General features: G+C 39.3%; 1 protein-coding gene across 1 annotated transcript in view; it reads left to right on the top strand.

The window, feature by feature from the left end:
* Positions 1 to 20,444, top strand: part of LOC101097405 (olfactory receptor 10AD1) — a 121,438-nt gene that overhangs the window by 17,128 nt on the left and 83,866 nt on the right. Inside the window, exon 2 of the mRNA XM_045061685.1 lies at positions 2,008 to 2,230. The gene's annotated coding sequence lies outside the window, so the exon portion shown is untranslated. The remainder of the gene's footprint in view (positions 1 to 2,007; positions 2,231 to 20,444) is intronic.

Below are 20,444 nucleotides of genomic sequence, written 5' to 3'. Positions count from 1 at the left end.
AAATGGATGTCTCTACATCTGGGGAGTTTCTTATGTAAGTTGGCTATACAAAGTAAGTTTACCTTTCCCATGAGCTTTGGGTTGTGAGGAATAACTGAATCTCCAGTGATAAGGAGCCTGGGACCCATGAAATTGGTAAAGTAGACATATTCAAATGTGTCCTGTGCTCTAACCTAAGCTGTATTATCCCTTCTATTTTATGTCCCCTCTTCCTTGTAGTGATTATTATTATTATAAGTTGTAAGCTAACCTATGAGAGGCGCTTGGGTGGCTCAGTTGGTTGGGTGTCCGACTTCGGCTCGGGTCATGATCTAGCGGTTCGTGGGTTCGGGCCCCGCTTCAGGCTCTGTGCTGACAGCTCAGAGCCTGGAGCCTGCTTCTGATTCTGTGTCTCCCTCTCTTTCTGCCCCTCTGCCACTCATGCCCTATCTCACTTTCTCAAAAATAAATAAACATTAAGCTAACCTATGAAATGATAGAGTTAGGGGATTTTATTATTTTCTTCTTAGATACCTTCAGAAATTGAATTCCTAATTCAATGATAATCAGCAGCATGGGATTTGGAAAAAGCAGAGGTCTTAGCCTTAGGAAAGCCTAGATTCAAGTCCCAGCTCGATCATTAAATCTGACATAAATTACTTCTCTGAGTTTTCTTATCTATTAAATGGGAGTACTGATACTTTATCAGGCTGGGGTCGAATACACATGAGATTTTTACCAGAGTAAAGCACTTAACACATGGTGAAGGGTACATGGGTTCAAGGATTTTGAGCTTCAGGTCCCCAAATGTCCCTGAGTTGTGTTTGAAAAAGTAAGAAGTAAGTAAAAAGTAAGAAGTAAGTAAAAAGTAAGAAGTACAAAGTAAGAAACACAAAAAGAAGTGTTTAGAGGAAGTTCTGGGGAAAATCTCTTTTCTGAGGGAATGGTTAGCAGGAGGTATGTAGTCAGAATTTGGAATGCCAGCATGTAAATTGAGATGGTGTTTAATTTCCATAGAGTTCCTGTATATGCCAGGCTGGACTTCTGAGAGTCCATATCTATTTTCTTAAAAGATGGCTTTTCCCCTGGCCTACAGTTGTCCTCCAAGCTAGATGATGGCCAGGCATTGGAGACAGAAGAGTAACCTGTGTTGAAACTCAGGAACATCCTCCTGGGAATCAGGAGTTCAGCATAAATGGGAGCTCTTTCGGCCCAAATATTTCTTTCCATGGCTTCTTTGAATTAGCTCTGACTCAATTCTGGCAGTTATGCCTTGAGGGGTTGAAGTCAAAATTACACCAAGGAACACATACTGGAAGGACAGGAGCAGATTCTTAATGTTCTGCCCAAGGATATCTAGTTCTGTGTTCAGTAGCAGAATCCAAAAATTGATGAGGATTTGTAACCATGACATAAGAGAAAACTTGCAGAAAGAGTCCTGGAAGTTCACATAGTAGGTGAGATAGGGCACTTGGGTTATCCAGGAGATAACCCAATCTAGAAGGGCAGAGTTGAAGAGAAGGAATAGAGCTCATTGGCTCTTTGTTTCCCATAAGGACACACACAAATTAAGTATGTGGAATACTGGAAAATATTCTTGAGGATTTTCTTCCAAAAAGGAAAAAAACAAGCAGCAGTGAGGAAGAGATTTATGTATCTTTGGGCCAGTATCCTTGCTGTGTGTTACAAGATTTGTATTTCTCTTGGGCCTCTAATCTTTTTAGAGAAGTTTGTGATTCTTTCCTAACGCCCTATACCTCTAATATTAATTTGTCTCTTTGCTTATAGTTATCAACTACTGTAGCATAGCAGAGGTCATGATGGGAATACATGAAACTAGAAGGCATGAATACAGGGCAACAAAGTTGAGAAGAGATTGGAAGGTCCTTCTTCTAATTCTCAGTACGCTATATCTCAGGAGATCCTAGCTTTAGGTTTAGGCCAAAGTCTTTTGGAAATTTATTTAATATCCCTAATAACCCCTGAAAACAGGACTCTATTTTCTCTTTCCCCTTCTCTTTTCCTCAGGTCTATGCATCTCAAGCCAGTTTTCCAAGAAGTCTTAACCCTGCATTCTATAGCAACAAGGAATTGTCTTCAAGTCTAAATACAGAAATAGGACCAGAAACTCAATGGAATTGGCATTACTGACTTCCCCAGTACAGAAAACTAAACCATAATTTGAAGAACTTTCCTAAGAAGAGGAGTCACAATATCTGTATCCCAGATTGGAGGAATAGGGAAAGTCCAGGTAAGTGAGTAGAAATGTCTGTTATTTAAGCCCAATATAGACAGAAAACAGGTTATGACCTTTCTCCTTCTCCCCTCAACCCAAACTTCTTACTCTCACTTTCTGAGAAGCAAATTCAGTTTGGGACCATCCTAGGGCCAAGCAACAGATGGTCTTGAAGGCAAACTATCTTTCTAGAATCAATTTTATGGAGAACAGATCTAGATTTCAAATCAAGGATGAAAAACACATAAAAAATACATTTCAGTTTTCATTTTCCTAGTAATATTACCTTTGGGAAGATAGACCCTCTTGTAATGAAGAAAATAAGAATATTCCTTATTTCTAATTACTTTCTTCTTCTCTAAATCACTCACCTTCCTAGTTTCCTTTTCTTCCTGATGATAGTAATTCTGGAGACCGAAAGATGGTATACCCAATTTTCTTACAGTCAGGTCCTAAGTAAGTTTTTCTTTTTTTTTTCCTTTTTTTCAAATAACATCTTTTATTTTTTTTCTTCCAAGATTTTATTTAAATTCAAGTTATTCAACATATTGTGTAGTATTTGTTTCAGAAGTACAATTCAGTGATTCATCACTTACATATAACACCCAGTGCTCATCACAAGTGCCCTCCTTAGGGTTCCTGGATGGCTCAATCGGTTAAGGGTCTTGATTTTGGCTCAGGTAATGACATCACAATTGTGAGATCAAGCCCATGTTGAGCTCTGTGCTCGGCATGGAGGCTGCCTGCTTGAGATTCTCTCTCTCCCTCTGCCCCTTTCCCGCTTGCACATATGTGTGCTCTCTCTCTCTCTCAAAAAAAAAAAAAATGGTAGCAACAAGTGCCCTCTTTAATGCCCATCACCCACTTAGCCCATTCCCCCACCCTCCTCCTCTCCAGCAGTCCCCAGTTTGTTCTCTATAGTTAAGAGTCTCTTGTGGTTTGCTTCCTTCTCTGTTTTTATTTCATTTTTATTTTTCCTTCCCTTCCTCTATGGTCATCCACATATGAGTGAAGTCAAATGGTATTTGCCTTTCTCTGATTGATTTATTTCACCTAGCATAATACACTCTAGTTCCAGCCACATTGTTAAAAATAGCAAGATTTCATTCTTTTTGATGGCTGAGCAATATTCCACTGTACATATATACCACATCTTCTTTATCCATACATCAGTCAGTGGACATTGGCTGTCTCCATAATTTGGCTATTATTGTTAGTGCTTCTATAAACATTAGGGTGCATGTACCCCTTTGAATCAGTATTTTTGTATCCTTTGGATAAATACCTAGTAGTGCAATTGCTGGGTCTTAGGGTAGTTCTGTATTTAACTTTCTGAGGAACCTCCATGCTATTTTCCAGAGTGGCTGCACCAGTTTGCATTCCCTCCAACAGTGCAAGAGGGTTCCCCTTTCTCTGCATCCTCGCCCACATGTTGTTTCCTGAGTTGTTAATGTTAGCCATTCAGACAGGTATGAAGTGGTATCTCCTTGTGGTTTTGACTTGTATATCTCAAATGATTAGTGATGTTGAGCATTTTTTCATGTGTCTGTTATCCATTTTTATGCCTTCTTTGGAGAAGTGTCTGTTCATGTCTTCTGCCCATTTCTTTTTTTTTTTTTAATTTTTTTTTACATTCATTTATTTTTGAAAGACAGAGACAGAACACAAGTCAGGGAGGGACAGAGACAGGAGACATAGAATCCAAAGCAGGCTCCAGGCTCCAAGCTGTCAGCACAGAGCCCGACGTGGGGCTCAAACTCACAAACTGTGAGATCATGACCTGATCTGAAGTCGGACACTTAACCAACTAAGCCACCTAGGTGCCCTGTCCTCTGCCAATTTCTTAACTGGATTATTTATTTTTGGGGTGTTGAATTTGGTAAGTTCTTTATGTATTTCAGATACTAGTCCTTTATCACATATGTCATCTGCAAAGATCTTATCCTATTCCCTAGGCTGCCTTTTAGTTTTGTCGATGGTGTCTTTCATGTGCAGAAGCTTTTTTATCTTGATGAAGTTCTAGTAGTTCATTTTTGCTTTTGTTTCCCTTGCCTCAGGAGACATGTCTAGTAAGAAGTTGCTATGGCTGATGTCAAAGACGTTGCTGCTTATGTTCTCTTTTAAGATTTTTATGGTTTCCTGTCTCACATTTAGATCTTTTACCCATTTTGAATTTATTTTTGTGTATGGTGTAAGAAAGTGGTCCAATTTCATTCTTCTGCGTGTTGCAGTCTAGTTTTCCCAACATCATTTGTTGAAAAGACTGTCTTTTTTCCATTGGATACTCTTTTTTTTAATGTTTATTTATTTTTTGAGAGAAAGAGAGCACGCATAAGCAGGGGAAGGGCAGAGGGAGTGGACAGAGGATCTGAAGCGAGTTCTGGGCTGAGAGCAGAGAGCCTGATGTGGGGCTCAAACCTGCGAATGGTGAGATCATGACCTGAGCTGAAGTTGGACACTTAACCAACTGAGCTATCCAGGCATCCATCCATTGGATAGTCTTTCCTGCTTTGTCGAAGTTTACCATATAGTTGTGGGTCCATTTCTGGGTTTTCTATTCTTTTCCATTGATCTATGTGTCTGTTTTTGTGCCAGTACCATACTGTCTTAAAGATTACAACTTTGTAATATAGCTTGATGTCTAGAATTGTGATGCCTTCCACTTTGCCTTTCTTATTCAACATTACTTTGGCTATTCGGGGTCTTTCCTGGTTCCACACAAATTTTAGAATTGTTTGTTCTAGCTCTGTGCAAATGATGGTGTTATTTTGATTATGACGGGGATGTCCACTCTCACTACTGTTAGTTAAAATAGGAGGGGCGCCTGGGTGGCGCAGTCGGTTAAGCGTCCGACTTCAGCCAGGTCACAGTCTCGCGGTCCGTGAGTTCGAGCCCCACGTCAGGCTCTGGGCTGATGGCTCGGAGCCTGGAGCCTGTTTCCGATTCTGTGTCTCCCTCTCTCTCTGCCCCTCCCCCGTTCATGCTCTGTCTCTCTCTGTCCCAAAAATAAATAAAAACGTTGAAAAAAAATTAAAAAAGTAAAATAAAATAGTACTGGAAGTCCTAGCCTCAGCAATGAGAGACAACAAAAAGAAATAAAAGGCATCCAAATCAGCAAGGAAGAAGTCAAATATTCACTCTTCACAGATGACATGATTCTCCACATGGAAAACCCAAAGACTCCACTATAAAATTGCTAAAACTGATACATGAATTCAGCAAAGTCACAGGACATAAAATCAACATACAGAATTCTGTTGCATTTATATACACCAAAAATGAAGCAGCAGAAAGAGAAATCAGGAAATCAATCCCATTTACAGTTGCATCAAAAAACATAAGATACCTAGGAATAAACCTAACCAAAGTGGTAAAAGATCTGTACTCTGAAAACTATAGAACACTTATGAGAGAAATTGAAGAAGACACAAAGAAATGGAAAAACATTACATGCTCATGGAATGGGTGAACAGATATTGTTAAAATGTCTATACTACCCAAAGAAATCTACACATTCAATGTAATCCCTAAGTAAGTTTTTCTTTGTTTCTTATTGAGAAGATGACAGGCTATGCGTTAATTCAGAAATCATAATGCTGGGAAGTGGGGACTGCCAGGGAATTGCTATGATGAAATCTGACAAAAAGCTTCAATGGTGAACCTAGGGAAGATGATTTTCTGAGAGTTTGTAGTATGCATTTGTTTATATGTGTGTGTATTTCTGGAATGTGATTTCAGAATAGTGCTAATAGAGGATAGATGGTCCTACATATACCTATCCTGTCTTACTAAGCTTCTAAGTCATGAGTTGGCAAACATTTTCTATAAAGGACCAGATAGTAAATATTGTTTACTTTGCTATCCATAGTCACTGTCACAGCTACTCAACTGTGCCACTGTAGCATAAAAGCAGCCATAGACAAATGTAAACAAATAAGCATGCACATTGAAATATGAATTTCATATAATTTTATGTGTCACAAAATATTATTCTTCTTCTGATTTTTTTCAACCATTTAAAATTGGAAAATCCACTTTTATTCACAGTTCATATAAAAACAGGTGGCAGGCCAATTTTTCCTGAGGGCTGTAGTGTGCTCATTCCTATTCTATGTTCATAAGATTTCATTGTGCATTTGGGAAGTACAGAGTGGGGTGTAAACTGTGGGCATTTAAAAGGGGATGTCAAGCTGGATATTCAGAGTGAATATCCAATTAAATATAGGCCAAAATCAGGCATTATGATCTCTCTTGGAACCCAGGGATTTTATTTTATTTTTTATTTTTTCAAGGGTGACAATATTTAATATTTATTTGTTTATTTATTTATTTATTTATTTTTATTGTTTATTTATTTATTTATTTTTCAATATATGAAGTTTATTGTCAAATTGGTTTCCATACAACACCCAGTGCTCATCCCAAGGTGCCCTCCTCAATACCCATCACCCACCCTCCCCTCCCTCCCACCCCCCATCAACCCTCAGTTTGTTCTCAGTTTTTAAGAATCTCTTATGCTTTGGCTCTCTTCCACTCTAACCTCTTTTTTTTTTTTTTCCTTCCCCTCCCCCATGGGTTTCTATTAAGTTTCTCAGGATCCACATAAGAGTGAAACCATATGGTATCTGTCTTTCTCTGTATGGCTTATTTCACTTAGCATAACACTCTCCAGTTCCATCCATGTTGCTACAAAGGGCCATATTTCATTCTTTCTCATTGTCACGTAGTACTCCATTGTGTATATAAACCACAATTTTTTTATCCATTCATCAGTTGATGGACATTTAGGCTCTTTCCATAATTTGGCTATTGTTGAGAGTGCTGCTATAAACATTAGGGTACAAGTGTCCCTATGCATCAGTACTCCTGTATCCCTTGGGAACCCAGGGATTTTAAATACTACTTTCAATTTTGATTAACGTAATACGTGCAATAAGAATGAAGTCGAGTAACATTGAAAGACTTACTATAAATATAATGGCTTTCTACCCCACTCCTTCTTACTTCTTCAAGTCTTCCTGCCCAGAGACAACAACTTTGGACTCCTTTTCTAGCTGTGTCTTCTGGCTTTCATATATCTCTGTTTGCCTGTCTACAAATTTCCAAATATCTTTTTCATTCATTTATTTTTGACATTGTCCTTTGACTTCCAATTATGATAGATAGGACTGGTAGAGAAAATATAGCTTTGCTGTGCTTCCATAACTCTCTACTTTTCTTTCCCCATCTTCCCAGTAGAGTTATATACAGTTTTTGGTTAAGTCAGCATTCAGTATTTACATTATTATTGTCTGTCCAGATATTCTATTAGATTATTGTAATGTACTGTGATTATGTTCTTACCTCTTCACTAACATTGGTAATTGCTTTATCTTTTCACAGTTTTTACATAAATTTTCCTTTACCAATTGCTATTTCTTCTGACATCTTGTCTTCCAAAAACTTTTCATTACAGATTCCCACAAGGGCAACTTCATCAGCTAATCTATCAGTTCCAGTGTGTGTGTGTTTGTGTGTGTGTCTGTGTGTGTGTGTGTGTGTGTGTGTGTGTGTGTAAATGAGAAAGAAAGAGAGAGAGAGAGGCTCTCCCTAGAGATTTATTCTACTCCTTTGATCCTGCTGTGCAGCTGTGATTCTGAGACTTCCCTTTACTGCTATCCTAAGAATTCCCCTTGGCTTTGTCCTGATTTGAATTACCAATTTCTTGGATCTCATGCCTTCCTTTTTTTTCTGATGGAATATACTTACTAGTAGCTTTGTGAAGATTTTAAAAATGGCATAATGACAGAGGGAATTGGGATAGCAGCACTTAATATGTATGACTTTTGAATCACACTGCTCTAGTCTGGTATGTAATTCTCATTTTAGGATATCTCTTCATCATTGGGATTCTTTCACCTCTCTCTTGTGGGATCTCCTATGTTCTGCATCCCATATGTTACTCCTTTCTTAGTCTACTCCCTTTTTTTGGAGTAAAGTATCCTGTAGTATCTTCTGAGAAAAAGTGCATGGGAGGTAAAAGTAAGAACTTGCATGTCAGAAATGTCTTTATTCTACCCTCACACTTGATTGGTAGTTTCACTGGGTTTAGTATTCTAGGTTGGATATATTCTTTTTCTGTGGTATTTACCCATTATTTTGTAGATTCTGGAGTTGCTTTTGAGAAGCATTTCTGTTTCTGATTCTTTTTATCTTACCTATTTTATCTTTCTATTTTTCTATATTTCTATCTATCTGGAAGCTTACAAAATCTTCTCTTTGTCCCAGTGTACTGTAGTTTTACAGTGATATACCGTGGTGTATTTCTATTTTATTTATCACACTGAGCATTTTGTGGACCCTTCAATCTGGAAGTTCATGAAATTCTAAGAAATTTTTTGGTTCTAAGAAAAAAATTTTAAATGATTTTGATGATGATTTCCTCCCATATGATAATCTCTTTGGCTCTTTGCCTCACTTCCTGAGAGATACTATTTTCCAACTCTTGTATTGTGTTTCTTTATCATATTTAATTCTAAGAGCCCTTCATTTGTCTTCTAAATATTCCTTTTCTTAGCATCCTATACTTGCTTCATGGATGCATTTCATCCTCTGAGTGTCTGCGAATTTTGACTTTTGGTTTTCTTTTCTATGCACATTCTCTGTTTCCTCCAAGTTGCCTCCCCGCCCACCTTTGTTACTATTAGTTTGATTTGGCCTTTATTTCTCATATTGGAAGTTTTCTCATTTGCCTGGTAATACTTCATTGTCTGGTCATATGTAGAGTAGAAGGCTAAAGTATAGATTGAAATTCCAAAATGCTTTAGTTGGGACTTGTTAACTATGAGCTTTTTTATTGGTTACACTGGTTGGGTCTTTGTTTAGAAAGTCCTGATATCAATACGTTTAGGTCCTTCCTCTCTGGTTGCTCTGATTCATCAGAGAAGACTCTTCTGGTCTTCTACTTGGAGGCTAAAGATGTGGCTGCCAGCACTCTGGGAGTAAAATGGGAGAGGAGATCTGAGAATCTTAACATCTAGGAAACATACCTTTCTTTAATCCCCCTATTTTGGGGGTAATATTAATGCCTTCAAATAGAACTATTGTAGCTGAGACAAAATCACTCTGTTTACTTCCTCCAAAGAATAAATATCCAATTTTCTGCTAGGATGGGTAAGAGATGGTCTCAGAGCTATTGCAGTGAGGGAAAGGATGAAGGATTAAAAAAAATTTTAAGTAACTTTCAACTAGTTCTTCCCATTTTAGCCTTCACTCCACACTTTTCATTCTCAGTTCCAGAGGATTTTGCACATCACAATTTGTTCTTAGCCCCATGCCCCTGCCTAGCTGGTGGCCTGGAATTTGTCTTTCTTAGTTCTGCAAAATCAGATACCATGCATCTATCTGCCTTCAGTTTCTAAAATATATTGTGCTGATGTTTTATCTTTTGTTTACTCTGTAAGTTTGTATCTTTCAAAAAAAATCCTTCTGCTAAATTAGGTGTTTGTATTCAAACTACAATATTCTGGCTTCCATGAACTTTGACCTCTCTTATTAGCCCTCAATTAATTCATTAACAATATATAGGATGCCAGTGCAACAAAAGCAAATGACCAGTTTGCTGCATTGTCATGAAATCATCATTTTGACAAATTTACCTCTTAAAAGTTTTTTTTAATCTTTATTTATTTTTGAGAGGCAGAGACACAGAGCATGAGCAGGGGAGGGGGAAGAAAGAGAGGGAGACACAGAATCTGAAGCCGGGTCCAGGCTCCAAGCTGTCAGCACAGAGCCTAACGCGGGCGGCAGCTCTCAAACTGTGAGATCATGACCTGAGCTGAAGTCGGACGTTTAACTGACTGAGGCACCCAGGCACTCCAACAAATTTACCTCTTTATTTTAGCTATTTACTATTATTTAAAGTTTTTAAAAAATCATTTGTTGGGGCGCCTGGGTGGCTCAGTCGGTTGAGCGACCGACTTCGGCTCAGGTTATGATCTCACGGTCTGTGAGTTCAATCCCCGCGTCAGGCTATGTGCTGACAGCTCAGAGCCTGGAGCCCGCTTCAGATTCTGTATCTCCCTCTCTCTCTGCCCCTCCCCCACTCATGCTCTGTCTCTCTGTGTCTCCGAAATAATAAACATTTAAAAAAAAATCATTTGTTGCCTAATAGCATTTTAAATAATGTTCTGTTTTCTTGGTACCAGAGCTAGATACTGAGGAGCAGAGAGAGGAGATGAAAGATTATAAAAACAAAAAATAATAAGAACATGTTCTAGAATACGAAGAATTCTTATGATTTTATTTAAGAATGTATTCTTCATGAATATATTTTAGTAATTACCTAAGTAGATTCTATTTGTAAGAATAAATGTATTTGTTTTTGAAAAGCTCTTATTAATTGAATATTCATGTTTAACTGTCAGTGAAGTTCTTCCTTAGCCAGAAATCCTTATTTTTTAATGAAGTTTTTTATTCTTAAGAAGTTTTTCCAAAAAGGTGACATCATACAAGATATGTAATAAGTTATCCTGAAAGCAAAAAGAAATGTTCAATCAAAAAGGAATAACTCTGCCAGTGACTGCAGTTCTTAATTTACCTTACTCTGTGATGAAGTTCTTATGAATCCTACTCTAGAGAATTCTGTTCCCTATACATGTAAAATGAAAGTCAGACACTTTCTCTGATCTACATGATCTGTCCTCTGGCCACCCTGCCACTTCTCTGCCCTTTGCCCTCTGCTCCAGTCACTCTAGTCTTTCTGTTTCTTGAACTCACCAAGCTTATTCCCACCTTAGCGCTTTGACACTTTGTATTTTCTCTGCCTGGAACCCTCTGTTCCAAAATCTTCATATTTGCTCCTTCACATCATTCTTGTCTCAGGTCATTCCCTGACCACCCGATCTAAGGTAGTGTAACATTTGTTATTATCTGAATGATGTCCTGCTTGTTTACCTACTGATTTGTTAATCGACTTCCCCTTCCTCCAGAATCTATGATCTGTAAGAATGTCTTCTTCATTGCTGCAGTTCTTGCATCTAAAAGAGTGTCTGGAGCATAGTAGATGCTCAATAAATATAAGGTTGAATGCCATATATTTAAAGGTGTAGAGAATACAGTGGTGTAGAAGCCTGTTCTTCACTGCCCCTTATGAATGGGTAAAGGAGGAAGCCCACAAATATGACTGTGTGAGGACTTGGGTATGACTTTCTTCCAGGAAGCATGGAAGAGCAAAATTTCTCTTTAAAGAACTAAAAGGGCCTCATGCAAGAGACATTGAGATATTGTTTCACTGGATAATGATCTGGGCTTGCTTAGTTTTATGAAGCAAGAATTGACCTTAGTTTGATATAAATTAGAGTGAATGGCCCATGAATAGGAAGAGAATTACATGAATTTACTAGAAATACTTGAACAATGATACATCATTAAGGGAAAGACTGCCAACAGGAAGTCCTTGCCCCTTCTGCTTATTCCTATCTTTCCTTAGACAAACTTCTTACCTTCCTTTTGACTTCCACCTCTTTTACTTATTGCCTGCTCTTTTCCTTTTAACTAGACCCCTTTTCATCACTTACATAATAACTACTTGGATTATAGAGAGATTTGGTTTTTGTGTCAAATAGCACAGGAGTCAGGAAATATATGACCACATTCCTCAAGTATTAAATCTCATGTTTACTTATATTTGTGTATTTTTATGTTTATGTAGCTATTTGTCTTTCTACTATCTGAGAATAACATCAAGCTAAGGAAAGAAAAAGTAACGAATTTTGAAATAGGGTACTACCTAGATTGTGGACACATTTCATGTGAGGGAATTAGTGACAAATCTTGTGGATAGTACTAGACTTCAGCCTTATCTAATATTGATCTTCTGAAATTTCATTGGCCCTGTCCATCACTGACCTTATCCTAGACCCAGAAGTAAAGAGAATTGACAGAATGAGAATCATTAATTGGTTGAGTCAGTGTCTAAAAAATCCTAGTGTAAGACTTTCTAGTAAATTCTGTGTTTGCAAGTGTTGCTTAGGCTCAAGGCTTATGTGGGAGCTCTCACTTTCCCCTGATCCCCAAATCTAAATTTTGGATCATATACTCCCAGGTATGCCTACAAAGAAGAAAAAGTAATATCCTTTTCCAAGGGGAGTCCTAACTCCACCTATGGAGTTAGCTCTGTTTTGAGGAGGAGGATTAATAAAGGGGGCTGGCATGCTCCCTAGGGACTAAGGTCAGCTAAGGCATGAAGGCAAGGAGTGCATGATGTCTTTAAAGATTATATAATTTCCATGGCTTCTAACGTGTCATGTATAAACATGAAAACATAGGCTTTTTTTCCCCACTTGACTATCATGATGAAGACATTGCTAAGAAAATCCTTACTATCATTATAAAACAATTGTTTCAATCCAAGGAAAAAAGAAAATTTCAAACTTTCAATAACAACACCTATATAACAGACCATTGTGATATATTATGGAAGGAAAAGGTGATCAAGATCCGTGTGAACTAAATTATGACATAGGGTTGGAGAGTTGATATATCTCTGAGGTAAGACTGTGCAGGTGTATTGCTGGCATTGTCAGCTGAAAGCAACATTCATTCCTAATCATTCACTCCTTCTTATGATCTTTACTAGGAGATATCAAGAAAAAGCATTTGCTAGGTCAATAGCTGCATATCAGGAACCAAGGAATGGCTTAACCTGGTTAAGGTTTTTTTTTTTATTTTTTTTTAGATTTGTTTATTTATTTTTGAGAGACAGAGAGAGACAGAGCACAAGTAGGGGAGGGGCAGAGAGAGAGAGGGAGACACAGAATCCGAAGCAGTCTCCAGGCTCTGAGCTGTCAGCACAGAGCCCGATGCAGGGCTCGAACTCACAAACCGTGAGATCATGACCTGAGCCAAAGTCGAAGTCAGATGCTTAACCAACAGAGCCACCCAGGCGCCCCACACCTGGTTATGTTTTTTTTTTTTTAATTATTTTTTTTTCAACGTTTATTTATTTTTGAGACAGAGAGAGACAGAGCATGAACGGGGGAGGGGCAGAGAGAGAGGGAGACACAGAATGGGAAACAGGCTCCAGGCTCTGAGCCATCAGCCCAGAGCCCGACGCGGGGCTCAAACTCACGGACCGCGAGATCGTGACCTGGCTGAAGTCGGACGCTCAACCGACTGCGCCACCCAGGCGCCCCCCTGGTTATGTTTTTGATGATCCATTTTCATTTTCGAGATCTATCACACAGACCACAAAAGAGAGTTGAATGGGGATGTGGTGGCAATCACCACCCCTGCATCTTTAAAGTTCTTGGTGGTGGCACTAATCTTTGTATTCCTTCCAGGAGTGTGACATTGCCTTTGATTTACTGTTTTCCTAGTGGCTTCCATTTTGCCTTTCCCAGAAAAATAGCCTTCACTCCACAGGTCAGGGAACCAGTGTGAGGATTCTGCCAGCTGCTGACTGTGCATTTTAGAAATGGAGAAATAACCACGGGATAGTTTTTGGTGACCCATTGCGCCCTCTGAGAGGTGAATCTGAGCTAAAACTCCATTGATTACCTAACCTCTATAAGCCCCTTTTCTGACTGGTGGACCACAGTGACATTTTGAGTCTCCTGGAAGTTGTGTCAGTTCAGGGTTAGTGTCTGGTAGTCTCTGAAAGATCTAATTATTTCCTTTTCCCTAGTGCACAGTTACTCTGATAAAAGGCCATAGTTACCTTTGGGGAAGGCTGGGATAAGGATTAATAGTATAGTATATATCTTAAGAGATTTTTGAGGATTGGCTCATAGGATTATCAAGGCTGAGAAGTCTCACAATCTGCTACCTGCAAACTGGAGACACGGGCAAGGTGGTGTATAATTCCAGTCCGAATCCAAAAGCCTGAGAACTGGAGCACCAATGATAGAAGTTGCAATCCGAAGGCAGGAGAAAACCAATGCCACAGCTCAAGCAGACAGAGTGAATTCTCCTTTCTTCTACATTTTTATTCTTTTTAGGCCCTCAACAAATTGATACACACCCACGTTGGGAAGAGTAGTCTTCTTTACTCAGTCCAGCTATTCTAATGTTAATCCCTTCTAGAGACACTCTCACAGATACACCTAGAAATACAAACATTTGGGCATCCTGTGACCCCGTCAAATTGACACATAAAATCAACCATCATATTTCCATTGCCCCTTATTGCCCTACTGGCTCAGGTTACTCCAGCAAGCCTCTCACATCCAGATATTTCAAGGCAAATGGTAGGCATACTTCTTTAGGAACATATAAATATGACAAGCTCCCCACAAAAGTTATGACGGTAGCATCATCAGTTCCACCATTTGTGAGCATCTGAGCAGGGATGTATCCACTTGCCTCCCCCCTTCTAAATACACTCCCCAAAAACCTACTGGGAACTTTCTTGGGACCTCCCTCCTTACTCTTCTTGGTGTGATGGTGGAGGAAGCTACCCTGTCTTCTATGAGAAAGGAGGGGAAAGCCACAAATCTTTTCTAAGCCATCACAACTCTGATAATTTTTTCTTCTCCCCTCCCCAGTCTTTTGCTTTTTGAACTGGGAAACGTGGAGTAGATAGTCGAGTGTGGGAAAACTAGTTTGTCTGCATCTTATTGAACCTGGAGGGAGTATCTGACTCCCAAATGTGGCTAGCTCTTTGGTGGTATCTCTTTTGAACATGAGGATTTCAGTACCTCTCTGCCTCACTAAAGGCCCTAGGCATCAATTCTTGAGCAACAGAGATAGCTCCACTCAATATTAGTTACATTTACATTTTTTTTTCCTGAAATGATACACAAATAGGTGGAAACACTGGTTACCTCTGGAAAAGGAAATTTAGAGGCTGGAGACATAATTACCTGTCTATATTACCTATTTAAAAATGAAGTAATCTTAAAAGGGGAGAATGGGAGACTTGCTTCTAAATTTGCTGTGCCTAAATAGTTTCTGGACAATGGTTAAGGCTAACAGCCTAATGGAAGTAGACTGAGGTATGCATTTTCCTGGGGCAGGTCATCATGCAGGTAAAGAAGTTAAGCTTGGAGTAGTGGATCTAAGGATCTGTGAGATTAGAGCAAGAGTATGAGGGCCAAATATTTTGGACATTTCTGGGGACTAGGGTGAGGCCAGAGAGAATTTCTGGAATGCAGTAGAAGTGACTTTCTGAATATATTAGTATTCATGGTTGACATAATGAATCTGCATATTGGCATGTCCTGTGTAGTCATTCACTCAATAACAAGAATAGAGTGTCACAAGGACAGGGAGTTTTGGCTCTTGCTTACTGATGCATCCCTGGCATTTAGAACATTGCCTGGCAAATTACAGACATTCTAAGTCTATTTGTGGAATGAATAAATGAATGGGGATAAGACAGATAACACTAACATCCAGAATCATAATGTCGTCCATGAATACTAATTCTGAAAAATGCCGTGCACTTCCTGTCAGTGGAAGAGCTCCCTTCAGCCACTCTACATCCCTGCCTTCCAATAAGGTATGGGAAGGTCTGGAGGAAAGAAAAGGGGAAAGAAGCTGCTAAGCTGCTTAGGGTGAGAGTAACTGGAGTAGGGACTAGAGCGAGCAGCCCCAAGGCTGGGATGCACTATTATGAATTCCCCTCCAGTTTTTGGTTTCATACTCTTGCTCTAATCTCAAGGTACTACTGAACAGAGTCCTAAATTTGTAAGAATAGGGGTGGGGGCTGGGAGTACAGATCTGCTCCTAATTTGCATGTCTACATCCAATTTAGAAAATACACAAAGATCTCTCTACTCTTTAGCTCAGATGTCTTGCTCTAGACCATGTTAAAAAGTTTCTATTAATTTCTGATTTTTGCTCCTCTGATTATGAAAAAACAGACCCTCTTCCACTTTTAGGAATTTATCATACAGAAATCATTGTTCAGCTATGTCAAGGATATGTGTACAAGATGTTCACTTACTTATAACAATGAAAATTTAGAAACCCAATTATCCAACAACAGGAGAATGGTTCAATAAATTATGATCCATCTGTGGGGGCAATATGTAGAATGGTGGTTAAAAACATTGGCTCTGGAGTTAGAATGTCTGGATTCAAATCCTGGCTCTGCTGTTTACTAGTTGAGTGGCTAAATCTCAATTTCTGTATCTATAAAATGGAGATATTCTAGTCTCTACCTAATATAGTCATTCTGTGACTTTGAATAAATTATTTAATCTGCTTGATCCCACTTTGCCACCAGTAAAATAAAAGTGGTAATATCTGCCTCCCTGGAAATAAACTAATCACCATGTAAATTGCTGAGTTTAATGTCTGACATAAGTAATAATAATAATACCTCACATTTATTGCACCATTGTAATGTGTCAGGCATTGTTCACTTTATTTATTATTTTTTAAACTACATTTTCTTGTCTTTTTTTTAATGTTTATTTATTTTTGAGAAAGAGAGAAAGACAGAACATAAGTAGGGGAGGGGCAGAGAGAGAAGGAGACACAGAATCCAAAGCAGGCTCTAGGCTCTGAACTGTCAGCACAGAGCCCGACGATGCGGGGCTCAAACTCACGAACTATGAGATCATGACCTGAGCCCAAATCAAGAGTCCAAAGCTCAACTGGCTGATCCACCCAGGTGCCCCCAATGAATACATTGTTAAATCACATAATAAGGACTACAGAGAAGGATGATCCAGAGTTGGTTAATTCAAGAAGTCATTAACTTCATTAGAAGCTTAGGTGTCTTCTAAATCTTTCTGCTCTGCCATCCTCACTTGGTGTTGGTTTATCTTTTTAGTGTGGATGCTCCATGCTTCCAAGATGGCTGACAAAATCCTGAACATCACACATTCAGAGGAGCAGGAAATGTCCCTGTGCTTATGTCCCTTAAAAGAGTGAGGACAGGGGCGCCTGGGTGGCGCAGTCGGTTAAGCGTCCGACTTCAGCCAGGTCACGATCTCGCGGTCCGTGAGTTCGAGCCCCGCGTCGGGCTCTGGGCTGATGGCTCGGAGCCTGGAGCCTGTTTCCGATTCTGTGTCTCCCTCTCTCTTTCTGCCCCTCCCCCATTCGTGCTCTGTCTCTCTCTGTCCCAAAAATAAATAAATGTTGAAAAAAAAAAAAAAGAGTGAGGACAGGGGTGCCTGGGTGGCTCAGTTGGTTGAGCATCCGACTTCAGCTCAGGTCATGAACTCCCATTCACAAGTTTGAGCCCTGCATCAGACTCTGTGCTGACAGTTTTGAGCCTGGAGCCTGCTTTGGATTCTGTCTCCGTCTCTCTCTGCCCCTCCCCTGCTTGCCCTCTGTCTCTCTCTTTCTCTCAAAAATAAATAAACATTTTAAAAAATTTAAAAAAAAAAGAGTGAGGATAATCTTCCCAGAAGCCTACCAGGAGATTAGCCTCCCAAATATTTTACTGGATTTTCATCATACTCTTAAAGTAATGCTTGGCAAGGGAAATAGGATCACCATGATAGGTATGGACTAATTAAGACTGACCCCTTGTAGCTACCCAGCTACCCTTGGGGCATTTGAAAAGGGGAAACAAAATTAGGAATCTATTAGAATAAAGGGGAGAAGTGCTGTTTACATTTTTGTTTGATTCTTTCCCTTTGAGTGTGGACTGGACCTATTGACCTTCTCCTAATGAATATAATACAGGAAAAATGGTTGGATGTCACTTGCATGATTAGGTTATAAGAGACTTCACCTTCCATGTGGCTGGCATTTTCTCTGTCGGGCTTTTCTTGTGTGCTTCAATGAAGCAAAGTGGAAAGGCTCATGTGGCAAGGAATAGAGGTCAGCCTTTTTTGCATTACTAGGGAGGAACCAAGGCCTCAGTCCAAACATATAAACATTCATGACACTAAATAAATATCCAGTATGCTGGATGGCTTCCTTTTGCCCTTAAAAATCCATTCTCCACCCTGCTCTGTGCTCCCAGGGAATAATCTGTAAGTTCTCCACCATGGGCTTCCTTGCCATCTTACTTCCATTTGGATCCTACCAAGAGGGCCACTGTCTGAAGATGAGAGGTAGAACAGAGGATGAGGCCTGGGTACTTATTCTCCCAGCAACTTCTCTGTGAATGTGACCTTATTGGAAACAGGGTCTTTGCAGATGTAATCAAGTTAAGATGAAGCCATACTGGACTAGGGTGTGCACTTATCCAATGACTGGTGTCTTTTTGTAAGAAGAGGGGAATTTGGACACAGACATATAGGGAGATGGGCAGGTGATAATGAAATATTGTGTCTATAAGCTACGGAATGCCAGGGATTGCCAGTAACCACCACCAGAAGGAGAGAAGCATGGAACAGATTCTCCCTCAGAGCCTCCAGGAGTAATCAATCCTGCTGATACCTTGATTTTGGACTTCTAGCATTCCAAACTGAGAGAGAATAGATTTCTGTTGTTTTAAACTACCCAGTTTGTGAAGTTGGTGGTACTTTGTTATGGCAACCCTAAAAAACAAATACATTAATCAGTCTTTTTTTTTTTTGGCATAATGTTAGAAAACCATAACTCTGTGCTGAATGGCTGTTACCATTTTAATGTTTTTTTTTTACTGATTATGATAGTAATACATGCTATTAAAAAATAGAAAGATTCAAAGAAAAATAACGATTAGGAAATCACATCCATAATACTTTCGCGGTTATCATCTTGGTATTTTCCATTTATCCCTTGTCAAAATGTGGCTTTACGTAGCTTTTTATATGATATATAGAATTCTTCCTCCTGATTTTTCACTTAAAATTATAGGTAAATAGGTATTCATGGAGTAAGCAACATAAAATGCCATTATATAGGTGTTCCATGTTTTACTTAACAGTTTGTTTTTTTGAATAATTGTTTTGTTTAGGTTCTTTTTATTTTGTTATTGGAAACAATCTGTGATGCAGGGTATGATGAGATGAAAGTCTTATTTCCAGAAGGGGATTTAATCTAGCTATTGATGATTGGTGTAGATTAGAGAAGTGCTTGTTAACAAAGATATCCCAAAGTCAGAGTCCAGCCTCTCCTCACTAATCCAGAAATGACTGCAAAGCAAAGATTTAGGGTAGGAGTGGAGTGGGTCTTCCAGGAACAGTCCGTAAGTTACATACCAGGGAGAGCTGACCCTGGAGTTGCCAGGTTACTCAGGATGCTTGGAACAAGATCTGTAGGGACACTTCCTGGACATGTGCCCTTTGTTCACTCTTTTAATAAATCCCAGCTGCTTCTGATCCTCTTTGAGCTGTCACTTGGGGAGTTACTGTAGGCATCTTTCTAACTAACCTCTTGAGACTTATTTAGAGTAAAAGCAAACCTGAGACTGACCTTAACTTGATCTAAAGTAAAGCTGCCTATGGGGATTGCCACACTTGGAACTACAGGGAACCTCTAAGTAGCAAATGCTAATGAGGCCCTGACAGTCTCAGTTCAACTCTACTTTCTTCTCCCCTAAGGCCTATTACCACAGACACCAGAGAAGAAGGGAGAATGAGGGGTTCAGCCTGGGCAGAGACTGGCTGGAACCCAAGTGCCTCCTCAGAGTATGCTCAACACTATTACCAGGCTTCCCCAGGTAGCAAAAGTTTGGAAGTTCAAAGTCATTTCTATTGGCCTAACTGGGATGTGCTGGGAAATGCTCTGTGTTATAATTACTGCTGCCTACTATAATAGTAGGCTTTTGCTTGAGATTACTAAATCTGGAAGAATATCCATTATTTGTATCTTTCTTTGATTTACTTCAGAAAGTGAAGCATGGCAAAGCCATGCCCTGAACAAAGAACCTTTGTAATGAGATTGGAAAACTTTCAAGCAGAATGGGCTCCTCCCTGAAAGGCTGAGTCACAGGGAAGTTACCCAGGTACCCAATCTATGGAAACCCCTTCTTCTTACCCTAGAACTAGAAAATGTTCAGATCATTCCCTCATTCTTTCATTCAAAACATATATTCAGTCTACTGTGTGCCAGTGCTGTGCATTATGGGAGACAGATGAATAAAATACAGTTTTGCATTAAGATAGGTAAAAATCTGGCAGGAAAGAGAAGTCATTAAAAACAATCACTATAAGAGTACCACATATTAAGTACCACAAGTGAGGCACAAACAGAAATTAGAAGATGTTCAGCCATGAGACATTATACTCAATTTCTGACTAGAGAAATAAGGAGAGGCTTCAGAGAGGACTGGGCATTTAACTTGAAACTTAAATTTTTCAAATATTCTATCCTTTCTCTACCCATGGCAACTGTCCTGGCTCAGACCTTTATTATATCA

The sequence above is a fragment of the Felis catus genome, chromosome B4, assembly GCF_018350175.1.
Source record: "Felis catus isolate Fca126 chromosome B4, F.catus_Fca126_mat1.0, whole genome shotgun sequence".
NCBI classification, from domain to species: Eukaryota; Metazoa; Chordata; class Mammalia; order Carnivora; family Felidae; genus Felis; species Felis catus.
This window is presented reverse-complemented; position numbering and strand designations above follow the sequence as displayed.